The sequence below is a fragment of the Lonchura striata genome, chromosome 3, assembly GCF_050655825.1.
Source record: "Lonchura striata isolate lonStrDom1 chromosome 3, ASM5065582v1, whole genome shotgun sequence".
NCBI lineage: Eukaryota > Metazoa > Chordata > Aves > Passeriformes > Estrildidae > Lonchura > Lonchura striata.
The window spans coordinates 62,601,327-62,618,112 of NC_140705.1; the positions used below are offsets into that span (position 1 = coordinate 62,601,327).

The 16,786-nt window shown below is 37.4% G+C and overlaps 1 long non-coding RNA gene across 1 annotated transcript in view; it reads right to left on the reverse strand.

Annotated features, from left to right (window-relative positions):
- LOC116183406 (uncharacterized) overlaps positions 1 to 6,279 on the reverse strand; it is a 44,498-nt gene extending 38,219 nt beyond the window's left edge. Inside the window, exon 1 of the long non-coding RNA XR_004148031.3 lies at positions 6,176 to 6,279. This is a non-coding gene — a long non-coding RNA (uncharacterized LOC116183406). The remainder of the gene's footprint in view (positions 1 to 6,175) is intronic.
- Positions 6,280 to 16,786: the final 10,507 nt, after the last annotated feature.

Below are 16,786 nucleotides of genomic sequence, written 5' to 3' on the forward strand. Positions count from 1 at the left end.
GCAGCCTACATGATGCTCCTGATAAGAGTTTCAGGAATCTACTGGTATCTACAGAGGAACTGAAATATAAATATTAAATAATACTAAGAATGTATTCCACCTGAGCCAGTAAATGATAACTTTCCAATCTGAATTCATCTTCTTACAACAAAGAAAAGACTCTCTGATTCTCATAACAATTTCATGGTGTATCCCAATGCTACCACAAGCCTTGAGAGATAAGGATTTTCCTCTGTTAAGAAAATCAAGTTATTAAATTGGTCAAAGATGACTCTACCAGAAATGTATTCAAATCTTCTTTATTAATTACCATAGGAATTTAGTTTGAGAGTCAGATATAAAATTTTATTCAGCTTTCACAGATAAAATATATTATGTACAAAAAATCCTGGGATTTTAATTTAGTAAAACCCCAACAGTACTTAACCGAGCAAGTTATTCTCAGTACAGAGAGGAGCTCTGCAGGACTGATTCATTCTTTTACAGTGCATTAGTTTAATCACCTAGGAGATTTCTAACAGACGATGAAATCTAAAGAGGAGCAGGAACTTCAGTTATCTTTCGATGAACATATTCAGTTTCACATTCTATCCTAGCACTGAGCAAAACAAAACAATTTAAATACACTTCAGTTTCATCCACACAATTTATTTCACTTTTCTTGGATTTAAAATGGCAGAACCAGATATTGTATCTTAATGCTGCAGTTAGAGTTCAGGTTCTCCTGTTAATAATTCTCTTGAAATAGAAGCCAATGGGATTTTTACTATCTTTTACTATTCTTTGATATACAGTAATTGCAATAACACAGTAAAATTTGTTTAGGATAGACAACTGAGTCAAACTAATGATTACAACAAATTAAAGAGCAGCCTTCTGTTATGCCCTATACCCTTTTGAAAATAATTTGTTATATTACACAGCCTCCCAGTTATCAAACAATAATCCAAAGAGACTCTCAAGATACAGTGACATATTGTTAGCAGCTTAAACAGAAGTAAACTCTAATGAGCAGTCAAAATCAACAAACAAATTAATAAAATCCTATTTTCCCTATACAAAGAATACTCTACTGGTAAGAAGATACTGGATCAGGCCCAAACTGTATAAAACCAAAAAACAGCTGATAATAAGATATAATAATCCAAGTTAATAAAGTGCATTAAAAAAGAATGAATGTTTAATGACACCTTGACTATTTCCTCTTTTTCAATGTCTCTAGGAGATGTAAATGCATTTTGTTCTATAAGATACATATTTTAATAGATCATGTCATTATTTATATAAAAAACTGCTCTTCTAGGTTAATGGTTTTCATTCCCATTTTTGTGTGTGTGTGTGTGTTTCTGCTTTGTAATAGAAGAATTGTTCATAACCAAAGAGCTCAGTCATTAAAAATATATAACATGCACTGACTAATTTTAAGACCTGTGTGTAGAAATATGTAACTGGGTGCTAACATACAGGAACATACCGAGAGGAGCCGACACGCAACCAAATTCAACTTACAAAAAAAGTTTTGAGGTTTAAAGTTCAGACAGTTCTTGACCCATAGTGGAAGTATGTAGCAGTAAATCTGTATTTCCTACAACTTCCTTCCCATTCTACATGATGCTGATTGTGTCAGAAGAGACACAGTCAAGTGTCCTCCCACCTACTCATCAGATGGCTGTGCCATCAAGGGATCATGGTGTTCACTGGAGAGAGGATCCTCCCTGCACACATGGGAGGTGAGGAAAACACTTTCCCATCTGGTTGCATGAAGTCACTTGCAAAGGAGATCTGAATCCAGAGAAAGTGGAAATTAGGCTAACATGTGGATGGCAGATATTTTGTTGCCTTAATTCCTAGGTCCAGTATATTTTCATTTATCATTCTCTGCAACTTTGTAAATTTGAATCTAATATTGCTTTTAATTGTTGACAAGAAAACTTTGCCATAAACTCATTATGCAAATCAAGCCGTAATTGTTAGTTACAAGGTTAGATGAGTTCCTTCCCTTCATAAAATCAAATTATATATGCAAGAAAAATATGGACAGGTCTTACCTATTCTATCCATCTTGATCTCTGTGCATTTAAACAACAGCTCCATAGGGAAAGGTCCAAGTTAAGGACACAACAGTAGCAACTAATATAGTAAAGAATCAATACAATATTTCTTAAAATGATCTGTGAGAAAAACAATAAAGTTGTTAACCTATTCCAGTATGTGCAGTTTTCAGAAATGTCTTCCTAGGTCACTGAAAAAGCAAATGTTTGGAGTAGGTTCAAAACTGAACTTTCACATAGGAATATTACCCTGTAAAAAGGGAAGGATAGAATATACTGCCACACATAATGTTACAGACACACTTCTAGTAAATAAACCTCCATCTGGAGCTCCACATTTAGGAACTGGATACTGAACTTTGAAAGAATAAATTGCATTTACTTTTAAATATTTTCACAGACATTTTTCACACTGATATAAGAATTATGTAAACAGCTGCTAAAATAAATCACCAGTATTTAGGTTGCAAGCTGTCTGGAGTACACACTGTCTTTAACTTTATGGTTGAGAGAACCCTATGCTGTGCACCCTGTCACACGGCCCCTCTCATTACCTGCTTCAACTGCAGCACTCAGTGGAAATGGGGATCTCAGTGCACAGATCCTTAAAATGCTTACATACATTTTAAGATATTACACCTGACAGAAGACCTTGTACATTAATTAAAGATAGCAAAGTCCAACAGAAATTCAGATTTCCATTGTACAGTCAGAGAAATAATGCTCCAGAGGCTAGCTAAATAATTAGGTCAAGGATTCCTTGACCCGTGTCACAAAATCATTTATCCAACCATAAATCCAGATAAGCTTTTGTATTGTGATTCTTGGTACAAATTGTGACGGGGAACAGAAGATACACTACTTCAGTGCATCTGTGTACAGTTTCTCTTTTCATTCAAAGTCATATTCAAAGATTACCATCAAGAAATTAATTCTGGGGCTGACCAGAGTTAGATTCACAAAATACCTGCTTGACTCTTTAGCCAAACATTTAAAGCAGCATTTGAACATTCAGTTCTTAAAATAAACCTTTCTTCCACTGCTGAACTTAGTAAGGTGATGTGGAGTACATGTACAACCATCTAAATAGTAATGAATGGTTGATTACTTGGTCATAAAAGAATTGAAAAAGGCACTGTACTTACATCTCTCTCTCAGGAGTTCACATCAGTAAACAGCAGCACATGAAATAATCATTCTAAATTCTCCTCTCCTTAATAGCTGTGGCAGTCCTTACTGCTTCACAGGTTTAATTCAGCTGTTGCATGACCATCATTATTTCCAAACAAGGAGATCACATCTCCACCCCTCTTGATGGGATTTTTCATTTTGTGAAATCTATGTAAATCTTTCTGAGTAGAAGCTGGAATGCCACATGTCCCATCCCCCCAGGTGAAGAAAATCCATTATTGGCCTCCCAGTGTTTGGGCTCTCACTTCAAGCATGACACTGAGGATGAATGAAACGTGACAGTCACAGAGGGATTTATTTTAACAGCTCCTTTTACATCCAAGTTCCATGACAGACTCTAAGGAATAACTTAAAGAACCAAAATGAGGGTCAAGGCAGAGAGAAGCCTACAGAGAACCAACAGGAAATATCAAGCACAGGGACTTTGATGGAATTCACCCTATCCAAAAATGACACACGGTGTTTCTGTACCACTCAGATTCTTAGAAAGCCTGCCTGTATCACATGAAGAACTCTCAGTAGCTAGTACCTCCAGAGAGGTGTATTGCACTGCACGGATGTGTCTACTCAGGTCCCAAGACAGTGCAATCAAATTAATGTAGAACATGGATCTAGTTAATAAGTCCTGCCCTTCAGCAGACAAATATCAAATTAGCAGTGTTATAGTGTGAGCATAAGACATTAATAGGGTTATATAATTTGGCAATCTCCACGTTGCATCCCATTCTGAAGTATACATGTGCTAAATCTCGCCTGGTGTACTTTTAAAAAAATATTAATATCTCTGACACTTCAGCAAACACTCCCATCCCATTGCCCACAGAACACTTTAAGAACAAGCACACTTTATTTTAAAGCCTTGGGACCTTACTTCAGGAAATTGTCTCAATCCAAATACACTTTGCTGAGTGTAAATTCAAAGCTTGGAGCAAGGCCCATCGGGTAATGAACCTCAGAGGCTATTAATCCACAACCTACAATTTGTGAATGTGCAGGATACTGACTCAGTAGAAAAAAATAATTTTAAACATCTGTGGTATTCTTTCAATTCCAGATTAATTACACTGCTCAGATTGTAATGTTAGCCAGAAATTTCAAGTCTCTCCACTGCTATGTAGAGAATGCTGCAGTTTCCTTTGTGTTTATCACTGCTCTGCTACAGTAGGAGGCTTCTTGTCCAACACAAGCTTATGTTCAGTTCTGTGTCCTACATTTATTCCAGAGCTCACCTTGCCTGCCTTTTCTTTCTCTCTTTGTCTGAAGTCCTTCTGAAACTCTTTGTTACACAGCACTAATTATTATTATTACTACTTTTAAGACAAAGGCTGTGTACATACCCCCACATCACTCCATCAAAATGGTGATATAAATTAAAATCCAAACAGGCTGTTTAATCCTTTTGAGAAGCTAATAATTATTTTCAATCAGCAAAGACTATTCTGCCATTCCAAAGAATGATTAATGAGAGCAAATGTGTTTGTAATTTATTAGCAGCAGCTTGGGGTGTGGGGGGAACAACTTAGGAATGGCAGCCATAGCATCAACATCTGATGATGTGAAGGCACTTCTGTTGCATATTATAAAGTCAAACATAAGGCTGCCTCTTTGGTGATTTATACTCTGCACAGTGATACCGAATGCCTGGGTTTTTTTCATTAATGGCTTTGCAGTTTTTGTGGGTTTTTTGGTAGAACTGTCATGGAAAAAAAAAGAAATCAACAAGTATGTACCTCTTCCACAACACTCACCCATCAGTATTCATCAACATATGTTTCTCAAAGAACAGAAGTATATCGCAATAAAACAGGAGGGAAAAGGCAAACAAGCAGAAGGAAAGCAGAGGATTGACTGGACTGAGATAGGAGGAGCATTAAATCCTTCTATCACAGTACCTGGTGAAATAGCTTTATGTCCTGCACACAGTATAGTGTCTGAGAACTCTGTAGACTTGAATATGTAATTTCATTTCCACAACATCCTTGCAAGAATGGAGTATATCCATGTCAAAAACAGGAAATTGAGAGAAGGCAGGGCTGAAAATTCTTTAAACCACATTATGTTCTTATCTGTTCACTTAGTTGCCTAAATACTGCTAGAAACTTACTCTTGAGGTTAGACCCCTGCACAAGAGGACTTTGACAATTAAGTGGGACTTTATGTGCCTGGATAACCTACCTGACAGTAGCCAGACTCAGCTTTCATTTTGTCCTGAAAGTACCTTGCTTCTCAAGCATGGAGCTTTCCCCTAGTCTAAACTGCAATGAAACTTAGAAACTAGAAAGGCAATTCCTATGTCTAAATCACCAAAGCATTGCAATTCTCAAATAAAGTAATACATGCAGTACATCTAAAGGTACAATAATCCAGCCTGGGCTGTTTCACACATATTCTACTTGTTGTAGGGGCAAGAAGAATGTCTGCAAATGCAGAAAATCCTCAAAATTCAAAACAACAACATTTTTGCATGCAGAAATATATCTGTGGGAATATTCAAGTTGATACAAAACCACCTCTGAATGGATAGCATATTCCTCCCAAACAAGTGATAGGACCAAGCTGGAACTATCTGAAACCCCTATCGCTTGCCTCCCTCCCAGGAGGGTGTTTCTTTGATAGCTGGGATCAGTAGCAGCACCATCTGCCCCTTCTTTTGATGTCATGTCACTAACCAGAAAAAAAAAAATAAAACTGAAAGAACCAAAAGGAAAAATTAAGTGCAGCATCACAGCATCTCTCTTCTCCCTTCTAGTAGCCCCAAAATCTTGTTTTTCTTCTTTGTCTTTACCTTTGTATTAATGTAGAGGGATGAGAGGGAAAGCAATCATGACCCATTTTATAAATAAGCAATTATTCCTGACAATTTAGTGCTTGAGGGACCCCATCTGGAGCACTGTGTCTTGTTTGAAGTTCCCTAGGACAAAATGGATACTTACAAACAGAAAAGTTCCATCACTCTGGTGAAGCACATGACATAGGACAAGAAGCTGAGGAAACTGGATTTGTTCAACCTAGATAAAAGGCATAAGGAGAGTCTAGTTTCTATTTTCAGCTTCCTAAACAAACAGGGTAAAAGATACAGAGAGAAGTCAGAGACAGGTTCTTCTCAGCAGCGCACAGCAAAAGACCAAGACGCAATTCTCAAAACTTACATCACGGGAGACTGAAATGACATGCAAAAGGGAAAAAAAAACAAACAACAAAACATAAGAAGAATAGGCAGAAAAAGGAACAGGCTCACAAAGAGGTCATGAGACTTCCATTCTTGGTAATATTCAAAGTTTTCCTGGACACGATCCTAAGCAATTTTACCAAATGTTAGCATCACTTTGAGGAGTGGAGGGTTGACCAGATAACTTCTAAAGATGCCCTCTGTCCTAGCTCATTCAATGACTCAGCACAGACTTTCTTATAATATGATAATTAGGAAGATGCAAGTTTGAAGTGATGCAAAAATAAGGAGGATATGACACACAGGATTACCTTTGGTGCTCAACTTTACATCCGCATTTTGAGGAAGCAAAGCCTTAGCTGATGAGATGTTGTCCAACTTACGCAACAGTTCCTGCACAAAGGAGAAATGAACGACAAATCACAAAGTTTTCTGAGCAACCAGAAAAAAATTAAGATAAATAATTCCAAAGAAGTTCCCCATGCAAACTTGGCAGTTTCTGTTCAAGGCAGACATAACCCATATAGGCACTGAATGTGGCAGCATTACAGGAATAACACCTTCCTAAGAACGGACTAGTCTTATAGTATTTTGCCTGTATGTCAGACACAGATACACTTCCTTCACATCAACTATCAAGTGGCATTCATGACTTCTTGTTTCACCTCATTCTTACTTAACCAATGTATTTGCATTGAACAACACAAGCAAAAAAAAACCTTGGGGGAGGTTTTTGTATGGCAAGCTATGAATCATATTTTTTGGCCCTTCTTTTATAATCAGAGGGTACTGGCCACAGCTGGAAGCAGAGCACAGCTCCATTCAGATCAACGGTCTGCTCTGATATGACAAGTTCTGTGTTTTCATTCTGTTCCCTTTGATGTCTCTCTCTCCTCAAGTCTCATCTTGTTTTCATTCTATACATTGTATTTGGTGAATTAGACTACAAAGTCTTGCAGAAGACATTGGTTTGAACAAGACTTCAAAAAATGGCTTAGTGCATCTGGATACCTCCAGTTGTCTGACACTTTAATATAACTGGATTTTTACAAAATGATGGACACCTGCTCTCTGAAAATCAGAATCCTCTTAAGCTGTATGAAGATATGCACCACAGAAGTGACACACCTGAAACTAATAGACACTTTTGAAAAATCCTGTGCCTTTACTGTGATTGATAGAGAACTGTGTGCATTTACAGCATCCTTTTAAGAAAGAGCCACATGTCTGGATCAAGGGTAACAGCCCCATCAGTTTCATATGCAACAACCTATCGTAGTGCACCACTATGTTAATCCATTCTGAATAAATGAGAAGAGTGCTAAATTTTTAATGAACAGTGTTTCCACCTGTCGCAAAATAATGAAAGAATGTAAAGCTGTTCTTAGAACTTTACAGACAGCAAGAGTAATTAGATGGTATTGGCACCTATAACCTTAGACTGATCACACGATCACATTTTGTGCAGAAAGAGGAATTTTTTTTAATGGATCAATTTTCCTAAAAGGAAATTATTCCTTGATGATAAGGAAATGATTACTCAGGGCTGCAGCATGAGGGAAAATAAAGTTCTGTTCCACAGATCATTCTGTACTCCCGCTGTTCTATAAGAATACTAGGGTCCTATGGTCAAGGGACAAAGACCTACAAAACCAGTACATGGGCTCACACTCACTTCCCACCTAAGAGAAAACCTCAGCCACAAAAGAAAGTGAATGTCCAAAGAATTGCCATCTGAAACTCTCCACCTTATAATATGAAGTTCTGGAATGTTTTTCCTACTCATTGCTGTTACACTGGCAGGGAGATGACAGGCAGTACAGAAGCAAGAGCTTCATGCCCACCTTGGCAAAAGCAGACTATCCATTAACAAACCTCTTGTTCTGCTTTATCATTTGAAACAGCTTGTGTGCATTATGGATGAAATGGTATCTCTTTGCTAACAGATAAAGTAGAGCATCCAGTCTATGACAGGACACTTGTATGCTTCTCTCATCAAGTCAAAATAGTGTCAAATTTCTTTTGTCTGTGTTTTAAATGCAGCTTCCTCCTCCAAGAACATTTTCAAGAACACTGATCATGTAACTCACACCAGATTGTGGCACTAGGCTATGCAACTTACATTTATGAAGCAGAATGATTGTTCATCGTCCTCCTACCTAATGAAATCAACTACATGAATAAATCCAATGCTAATTAAGAATACTATTTATCAGAGTATGGATTACAAAAAGACAGAATTTCCAGTTGACTGAGTTGTGAGAAAAGAACTACCTTGCAGGTCAGCAGGTGGCCTGGGGCTGCTTAACTGATCCTGCTGAGCTGCTGTGGATGCTGAAGTTTGAGGACCTGCTGGCAGCACCAGCACTGCTCATAAAATGTGGCTCTCTGGCTGCTGAACAGACCAGACAGAACTCTTCAGATGTGAATTAAAAACAAAGTTCTTACTCTACATACTCATAATGCTTAACTGAAAATGCAGTGCAGTATTTCAGTGGTAGAAAAATTAAGTTATGAGGGGATGTACTGAATTTGGTTCTATGTATCACTCAGAACAGGTTTGTCCTGGTTGTTAGGAACACAAGAAGGAACATAAATGAGCTTATCAGAGAGGTTGAAGTTATATTGTAGAAAAAAAATCACTATAAAAAGTGGGAGAGTACTGAAAGCAAGATGCGCGAATGAAATGGAGACTGATTTTAGTGAGTTATGTAGGGCATATATAAGAAGAATCACTGAGAAAAAAATGTGCAAAGGGCATGGCAGTGCAAAATAATATGATGTAGGAATACTGAAAACTCAACTAGCAGAGACCTTGACAGAGGACATAAGAATGTCTGATGATCTGAAATAGATTTTTACAAAGGCCAGCATTAAAATAAGTAGATAATGAATATGTCCTAAAATACGGTTTCAGTGTACTGGAGAATAAGAGAGAAAAATGGTGGTATAGCATCTGCTATCATCATGGTCAAAAAAAAAAAAAAAAACAAGGCAAAAAAAAAAAAAAACTAAAATTAATGTAAATCAATAAGAGCTTGGTGTACTATTGGTCTTAAAGGGTTGATACCTGAAAATATTCAGTGATAAAGTAAACAAGTTAGCACAAATAAGAAACACATGCTATCACATAAGGTGTTTATCAAAGAATTACTCCTATTTTTGCCTTACCTGTAAAAAAAAACCAAACTGAAGACACTACAGGGAGATGAATCTTTGGCTGTTATCAACAGACATTAAAATCTTTTCTTCTCTCTCTCTTTTTTTTTTTTTTTTTTTTTTTGCATTAACATGGTTGTGCAGTGGTTACACACTGATAAAAGTCCTCCATGTTTCAGCTGTCAGATTTTAAATATGAAAATTCAATATAGTCCTAGAGAGAAAAGTTATGCACATGTTTTATTTGATTCGGAATGAAGTACTTTGCACATCAATCAACTGTTCTAATAAATGTGAGATCAGACAAATTATAGACAAGTAATTTCTGCATTCAGAAAATCTCCTTTAATTTGATGGTTGCCCTGGGAAAAACTGAATTCAATATATATTTTGTAAGACATTTGACACATAATTCAGGACAACTTGTATTATACAGGACAACAGTCGCAACAGTACCTAAAGCAGATGCACTACCCTAGTGAAAAAGGTGGCACTAGTGGTACAGTTTATTCTGAGGGTTAACTGTCTGGCTCAGTGCAGAACTAGAAGTCCACAGTAAAGATTACATGTGACTGCAAATACATCAGTTAAAAATTCATTGTGAAGAGAGCCTAGATAAAACTGTGGAGTCTTCCACAAAGGCAAAAGTGATAGGCAGGTTTATAAATAAAACAAAGACACATTGTTTTACAAAAAAATACTATGCCAGCTTGAAGTGGGGGGAGGTGGATGGAACCTAGCAGCTACACAAAGAGACTAGTGATGCACATTGCTGTCTTCTTAGAGCTTTTGTCAAAGTATATTTTTCTTAAGCTTTAGACAGGACACATTACCTTTGAAACATGCTGAACAGACTGTCTTAAAGAATCAAGGGGAGCCTAGGTTCTAACAGGTTAGCATGGGTTAAAATTGGTTGCACAGGCTATCATCACACCTCTAAGTCTTTGTCTAGACAGAGCATTAGAATAGATAACTTGTTTATAGGGTGTAAGTATACAGAATTAGATAACAAACAGTTCCAACAGCAGTAAACAAAAAGTCAATGTGCTAACAGTGGATTGAAGAAGACAGAAGTAACAAGTTTGGCTCCTTGGGAATGCCTGTTTAGCTCTCTGTTGCTTATTATAACCTTGAAATGAATGTGGCTAAAAATATGTGGTAACTGTAAATTACAGGAATGACTCATTTACTTAGTGAACGTGACATAGCATTGAAGCATCTGCATTGACAGAGGAAATGCCATCAATAAATGCATCAGAAAGACTTGTGGGAGTTCATCCCCTTCACCATTAGCTCCTTTGCAAATTCCTGTCCAGTGTTCAGTGAGAAAGCACAGGCAATTTGCCCAAGTATCTCTGGAAAAAGTAAGGGGATTGTACACTACACTGGAAGGACAGAGACACTGAGTGTAGATTACCTGCAGGGAAGTTGAAGTTATAGATTCAGCCTTTCTCCAGCCTTTCTCACCAGACAACTTATCAATGTACCAAAGGGAATGGATTCCTAAATTAGGTCAACTAACCTCATTTTGCCAATCCAAGCTTCCAGTCAAGGAAGCCTAGGTTTGAATGTTTACTTTCATAATGGCTTTAATGGGCAGAGATGTTCAATGAAAAGCTCTTCTGGGGCAATATCAAACCAACCACTCCCTGATTTGTATATAAAAGAAAGTTTATCCATACAAAAAAATATAGAGATGTTTTCAATTGCAAACACCATCACCTTGCTGCTCAAATTTCTAAATGTGCAATGTTTTAATTAAGGCAACATCTAAACTCTGCCAGACATATCTCAGGCACAGATTTGAGCTAACCTGGTATCAGACTGCCATCCGGAAGATCTTTTCCCTGTGATAATAGTTTGCCAAAAGCCAAGCCATGCTCAGTCCATTTCCTTTGATATCAGAATTGCCATTTTCCTTTAACTACGATTTTTGAGGGTTACTGTTAAATCTCCTGAATCTTTCCATGTTTCTGTTTAACTGATCAGTTTGGGTTCTGAGTAGTTTAACCCCCCCAGAATACATTATAACAACATATTCCCCCGGGTTTTCAAACCTCGATCTGTGTAATGTACCTGAGTGGCGTAACCGTAGCCACGGCATACAGTAGGGTGGTCACCTGTTAGTTCAGTGTCCTTATGTCCTGCTGAAACAATGTGTGAAAGGAGAGATAAATGAATGGTGCAAGTTGATAATCATCTTTTGTCACTGAATTAAAAAAAAAAAAAAAAAGTAAAAATTAAATATATGCATATAGCTGTTACAGATAGATAAGTGCACCGGTAGTTTCTCACCAGGTAAAAATAGCCTGTGGGATTCTCTGTAGTTATAAGATGGGCAGGAAGGCCCAGAAGACTGTTGAAATACAGAGGGAGTGTCCTCAAAATGATCCACGCTTGATAGCTGGCTTATTAATTGCAGCATGTTTTATCTGACTGTACCTCCCTCTGATTCTAAAAATAGGACTGTCAGAAGGCATCGCTGTATCAGCTGGTTCCTCTCTGCAAGTTAATCTATTATAGAAGAAAAGGACTTTACAAATGGATACATTAAAGACATCTAATGAAGTCAAAGCAGCTGTTTTAAAACATATTCAAACAAAATCTAGTCAATGAGATTTGGCCTCTGAATTTCATGTTGTACTATTAGGTATGTAGAAATTGAGCTTTTCAGGGGAATGAATTCTTTAAATTAAGTGAAAAGTCAGGCTATTTGAGCACCTCATTATACTGTGTATTGAAGATCTTTCTCATCCATATTATCCTATTAAGGATTGCATTGATACCACAACTGTATTCACTGGTGTAATAAAAGGACACACACAGCACTCAAACCAGTGCTTTTGATACTTCTGTCCTTATTCAAGCTTGGTTCCTATTTATCCCAACAGAAATTTTTTCACAGAAATTAAATTAAGCCATGTGTTTTTAACCCAACAATATATTACATCCTGCAAAAATGTAATTTTCTGCGCCTTACAAAATATCAAAGCTTCAGATCATTATTAATTACTTATGCATGCATATTATCCCTCCTTCCTACAGACAGATCTTCTTTGAAGCAGAATGGGGTGCATTTCCTTCAGGCTATTCTGCCTTGAAAGGGTCAGCTTGAAAACTGAATTTTTGTTACGCCTATCAAATGTGGTATCCACAACAGTGAAAATAACACTTAAGGCTACTGAAAGAAGCAAAAAAGAAATATATATTTGTATCTCTGACATTTGATTGTGTGCCCATCCTAAGTAACCTCTTATAGGAATGTTTTGCATGTTCAAGGTCTCATTTCTTCCTTCCTCAATGATCTCCTGCATCTTATCAGTGAATTAAAACCTTTCATAATATTTTTAATAATCCAGAGTATATTAGTGAAGTGAATTTAAACATAACATGTATATTTCTAACCAATAAATTTTTAGGAGGGTCTCTTATAGTAGTTCAGAATACAAAGGCAGGTGGCTGTAGGCAGATTTTACAATAGAGTTTTAGTGACAATATATGGGCATATATTTTCTGTTCTTAGCCATTAAATAGATGCCCATTGCATCTAATAGAAAATTTAATGCTCAGGAAATCAGGGCTTTCATGTAAAAGCACAATCCTACAATCCAATTTAATATAAGTAATATCAGGAGGAGCAAGTGCAAATTGTTACTTTTTTCAGGAACCAGTTTAATTCACTGTGCTTTGGCAAATCTGATTCCAATCTATCACAAACTACAACACTAACTTTGTTAAACTCAGAAAATCAAATAAACAGTTATTTCTTTGTGTTGCAGAAACAATCAATAATTCCTGGAATACCTTCCACAGTAGCACTGTCATGATGTAGATACATAGATATATGTAATGGTCATTCTTCAAATGATAAGAAAATACAATAATTAATATGCTTTTCTCTAATTTAGCTCTATAATCCCTTTCCTTCACATTTTGCTTTTTCTCTCATACTCCTCATATTTTCTTTTCCTTCCACTCCCACCCTATCCTCTCATCATGATGTTCCTTCTTCCATGTCCCCTCTCTTCACCCTGCCCAGCCTCCTTTGTGTTGAGCATTAACAGCACCACCCTGTACACCAGACATTACAGCTCATCCTTCAGGCACAACACCCAGAGCCTTTCCTTCACTGTTGATTTGCTTCCATAAACTGCAAAGCAGTGTGTGGGTCCACCTGCCAATTTGGTTGTCTGCACATTAAGCTGAGGAGTCTGAAAAACCTGCCATGGAAACTATTGGAGGAGTAATTTATCCACCACCCTGGGGTGCCTTGGTTTCAGAATTATGGCCACGTGGTTTGCACATAGGACTGGGAACCCAGAAACTCCTGAGTGCCAGTAGTAGCTTTAAGTATGATTTTTCAAATGGATCCCAACAATTCATTAATCCTCTTTGTCTCAGATTATCCACAAAGATTGGTATCATAATGCTTTGCTCACCTTCCTTGCAGAATTTTGCAAAAAATATGTTTGAGTTTCATTTATTTCAAGGGGAATTATGCTGAAGGCAGACCTCAGCCCTTCTAAAGCAAAAATGTAAACCTCAAGTTTTATTATAGTCTTTAAGAGACACACACAAAGTCAAAAGTTGAACAGAAGGCTGTTACTCCCATTAAGAAGACATGTGACAGAAAAAAGCAAATAAGGAAAATAAAGAACAGTGTTCCCTTTAAATTAGGATAAATTTGGGTGCCAAAATAGAAAATGGAGCAAGAAGATTCCTTCTTTCATGGGAGAGTACGTTAAGTGCTGAAAGCATTGACTACATTGTTCATGAACACTTCATGATTACTTAATGACTGATTACTCAGTAATGTTCACAAGGTCAGCAAAACCTTGGGTATCTGTCATCCAAATGCCACTTCCATGAATTTAAGTTAACAAAATTGCAGTAACTTTTAATATCTGACATTTTTAGAGGCCATATCCCTTTATGATCTAGTTTATTTACTTAAGCATAGCCAGAATGTAACAAGAAAAAGAACTATTCATACCAAAAATGCTATTTCTAGAATTGCATTTGAGTTGCGTGGCATTACAATATAAATTATATCACAGAATCAGAGAATCATTTAGTTTGGAAAAGACCTTCCTCACAAGAGTATTAGCAAAATGAGTAATTAAAAATTCCAAATATACACAAGTATGAAATATACATTGTTATTGCCAAAACAAAGTTCTTATATAGAAACCAATTATTAAGCTTTACAACCCTTCAGATTTTATGAACTAAATCTACAAATTAATTGAGTGCCTAACTCCAAGTTTAGGTGCCTCAGGTTAACATTTCAGCAATACTGCAACCCACGGATCCCACTTATATTTGAGGGCAGAGCAGGAGATCAACAGGTAGGCACAGACTAGGCTGTGAAGCTGCTCACAGCCCTACCTCATGCCCACCCTGCTGGAAATCTCACATTCAGCATTTGGTGGGGGAGGTTAGGAGGGTGCAGCAGGGTCAGGGCACACATCTGTCAGGATTAGGTGCATTGGGAAATACATTCTGAAGTCTCCTCTCTGCCTGATTCATTGAAGGAACTTGAACCTATTCTCCTCTTTCTCCAGGAACTGGTCAAATGTCAAAGCCATTCAGTGTTTTGAAAAAAATCAGTCTCAATCTGTCCCACTACAGCTGCCTCACTTTGTATATTTCTTGGAACATACACATGAATCTGAGTCTCCCATATGACCACCTTAACTATCAGGATAGTTTCACAGGCTCTGATTCCCACTGAGGAAGAATAACTTCAATAAGATGTACTTGCTCAAAAATATGCTGTAGCCTGAGATATTGGAAATGTATGCTCATATATAGCTCCAAATCAGACAAAGTACAAACATAGTCTGAATACTTGCCTGCTATTTTTCATTCTCCAGAAAAAATAAAATAAAAATAAAATAAAATAAAAATAAAATAAAATAAAATAAAATAAAATAAAATAAAATAAAATAAAATAAAATAAAATAAAATAAAATTTCTCTATCCTAACATGTGACACACTCGTTTTCAAGGGATTTCATATTGCTTCATGGGAAATTATATACGGAGTGAACTCCACTAAATATTCTGAGGAGAAAGAGTACATCATCCCAGCATTGTGGAACTGGGGTCCAACCAAACTATACACTGAACCAGAGAAGCGACTTCTTGGTCTAAGCACCAAAAAGCAGGGGGGAAGAAAAAGACAAATAAGCACTGGTCAGACCTTGAGCAAGCTAAGCATGGGCAATTAGTTCTTCACAAAATGGTACAGAAAAGAGCTTGCATACAAACAGTGTAACAGCCAGTTTGGGAGCCACCTTAGGTATGTTAAGTATTCCCTGAGTACACCAAACCACCTCCAGAATAATCTTACTTCCTACAAGGCCCAGGTCAGGAAACTCCAGTGATTGCAACAGGAAGAGGTTATCTTGTGGTACACTGAACCATCTCTGTCTTTAAAAGCTGCCCACACAAGAAGAACTTGTCAGCAGCCTTCCACTAGTAATAATTTGGTTGTAAACAAGAAAATTTAACCCAAGCTTGGCCTGAGTGACACAAACCATTTAGTGACAAAGGTTTAGGTTCTCTGCACTTAACCTTTCCTAAGATAAAGGAATAAATGCACTTACACCTTTGGCCAACACAGCCCAGTGCCAGTTCACGAGTGTCTCCTAACACATGGAAAGCCTCATGCTGCACATACCAGACAGCAATAGCAAGAGGTGCTTGCCTTCATGATCAATATTCCAGTATTCATGGGACTGGGGATTGTTAACAGTGGCGTATGAGTGTGTACCTGGTCATAAAAAATTAAATCATTCTCAAATGCCTGTTCTTTCCCTGCCAAGCGCATGATAATCCACATGGAAATGACATCTGCTCTAAGGTCACTTCAGTGGAGAACACCATCTTGTGACCACCCTCACCTTAAATTTGGGCTTGTCTACACATGGAGTTTTTCCTGATTAATTGCTCTTGATTAATGTCATGTGTGGCCACTGCATCCACATGCAGCCCTGCTCAGAAATAGCTCTAAGTGTAAACAAGCGCTTATTCACAGCAGGAGTGCTAACAAGATCAGGAGGAATGGCCCATGCCCAGCACCTCTTGGGACTGATGCTTCTTAAGCAATACAATGTAAGACATTCCTCAGTCAGTGGCTCCAGCCACTGACTCCACTCAGAATATGCACCTAGCAGGATGTAAAGCACAGTCCCGGGTACTTTTTTAAAAG